Below are 2,500 nucleotides of genomic sequence, written 5' to 3'. Positions count from 1 at the left end.
TCCGCCGTGTGTTTTTACGTATGTCTATGTCCCGTAGATAAAAAGTACATGTTGCAAAAAAAGTACATGTTGTACATAAATCTACCTTTGATATTCGGATTCCCCGTGAAAAACTACGCCTAGGCCGCAGGGTTACAAAGACGAGTCATTGCACTTATGCCCTTTTATAGACGCTTTTAGAAATCGGCCAAAACAGTATTTATTAATTTAGACAGTGTTCCGCTGACATGTCGCATGCTGCGATATGTCCACGTGAAAGAGCACCGAAAAGCACCCCTAGAACACCCTTCATACCCGTTCTAACGGTTCTCTTTCATCTTCATAATAATCAAATTAAAGAACACCATACAAAAAACAAGATCTCGTGTGTAGTGGCTCGCCAGGCATACTAAAACCAAGATGTCGTGTGGGCACATGCCAGACATCATATCTTGCGTTTGCAAACACACGCAAAGTCGGTAAACAGCTCAAAACGGGCTAAAAAGTAAGCACCCGGACTTCCCCGGTGGTCACCCACCCGAGTACTACCCGAGCTTGAGGCTGCTTAACTTCACAGAGCAGACGGGATATGGTGCTTTCAGCCTAAGATGGCCGTCTACATTTGACTTTGACCGACACGCCTATTAGTGTTTATCACTCGTATACATTGGTACCACACATTTACACACTCACATGTCCACATACGTGGCCATAGACTGCACACGATGGCCCCCAATACCCCTTCTGGCCCTCAGAATTGGCTGGGTGGATGGCTACACTTTATATAGTAACAAAACAAAAAGGGGGGTGGTGTGGCGCACTCCAATACAAACGTGTGGCCAGCAGCTCACTCCTACAACGCAGCATACGTATTCTCTCCGATAGGAACCCCACACAGACCGACACCTTCATACACAGCAGTGCAGATAGCCGCCGCACCCCATATTTGCGCATACGCGGCCTGGAAACAATGTTAAACCACCAAAGTGGCCATTTACGACTTGCACAACCATACCTACGCTTCCTATGCGACATGACATGTGCACGTACGCGTCTTAGGCAATATGAAACACCTTCGACACCTTCATACATGCACAGCGCGCGCTCCGCTTAAGTACGACACCAACTTGTCATATACATCATGCGTTTCCTCCCGTCACCTTTCATCACCTCCATATTCACACCCATGCGCCGTCACCTTCCTCGCGCCATCACCTTCACCATTTTCACCTCCATATCCGCGCTTCCTCCGCCGTCACCTTCCGCGTACGCGTCCATATTCGATGCGTTTCCTCGCGCTTCCTGCCTGTTATTAATCCAAGCCAAAAACATCTCCAAACCCATACAATTAGAACAGCAAACAACTTCGCATTTTTTCACAAAGTCCTCAGCTTCATTTTGCATACTTTATCCTAGTCTAATTCACGCTATTCCGCTCTCTTTAACATACTTAAACTAAGTCTAATTCACGCTACTCTGCTCTCTCTAACATACTTAAACCAAGTCTAATTCGCGCTATTCTGCTCTCTTTAACATACTTAAACCAAGTCTAATTCACGCTACTCTGCTCTCTCTAACATACTTAAACCAAGTCTAATTCGCGCTATTCTGCTCTCTTTAACATACTTAAACCAAGTCTAATTCGCGCTATTCTGCTCTCTTTAACATACTTAAACCAAGTCTAATTCACGCTATTTCGCTCTCTTTTAACATAGTTAAACCAAGTCTATTTCATGCTATTCCGCTCTCTTTAACATAGTTAAACCAAGTCTAATTCACGCTATTTCGCTATCTTTCAACATAGTTAAACCTAGTCTATTTCATGCTATTCCGCTCTCTTTAACATACTTAAACCAAGTCTAATTCACGCTATTTCGCTCTCTTTTAACATACTTAAACCAAGTCTATTTCATGCTATTCCGCTCGTTTTAACATAGTTAAACCAAGTCTATTTCATGCTATTCCGCTCTCTTTAACATACTTAAACCAAGTCTATTTCATGCTATTCCGCTCTCTTTAACATAGTTAAACCAAGTCTAATTTACGCTATTCCGCTCTCTTTAACATACTTAAACCAAGTCTATTTTATGCTATTCCGCTCTCTTTAACATAGTTAAACCAAGTCTAATTCATGCTATTCCGCTCTCTTTAACATAGTTAAACCAAGTCTATTTCATGCTATTCGCTCTCTTTTAACATACTTAAACCAAGTCTAATTTTACGCCCTGCCGTCTAGCTTGCCCTGTTAAACCCCCATACTAAAATCTCCGATTTTGGCTCAGAAATCATTAGCGCTGGCACTTAGCGATTTTCACGCAAAGTGTTTCTCGCTTTCTGCCTGTTATAAACCCGATACTAAGGTCGCCGAATTTGGCTCGGAAAACAATAGCAGCGGCACTTAGCGATTTTTGCGAACAAACCTCACTAAGCCAAAACAAAGACTTTGACGATCTTAAGCTTAACAGTATTAACTCTCTACCAGCACTTTGACCGGTTACTTTCGCCGCCCCATAGCGAAAGT

General features: G+C 43.0%; 1 non-coding gene across 1 annotated transcript; it reads right to left on the bottom strand.

Annotated features, from left to right (window-relative positions):
* Positions 1-487: 487 nt before the first annotated feature.
* On the bottom strand, positions 488-592 carry PITG_33257. Its single transcript, XR_009934651.1, has one exon. It is a non-coding gene; the product is annotated as an 8S ribosomal RNA (ribosomal RNA).
* Positions 593-2,500: the final 1,908 nt, after the last annotated feature.

The sequence above is a fragment of the Phytophthora infestans genome, genomic scaffold (assembly GCF_000142945.1).
Source record: "Phytophthora infestans T30-4 supercont1.52 genomic scaffold, whole genome shotgun sequence".
Taxonomy (NCBI): domain Eukaryota; phylum Oomycota; class Peronosporomycetes; order Peronosporales; family Peronosporaceae; genus Phytophthora; species Phytophthora infestans.
This window is presented reverse-complemented; position numbering and strand designations above follow the sequence as displayed.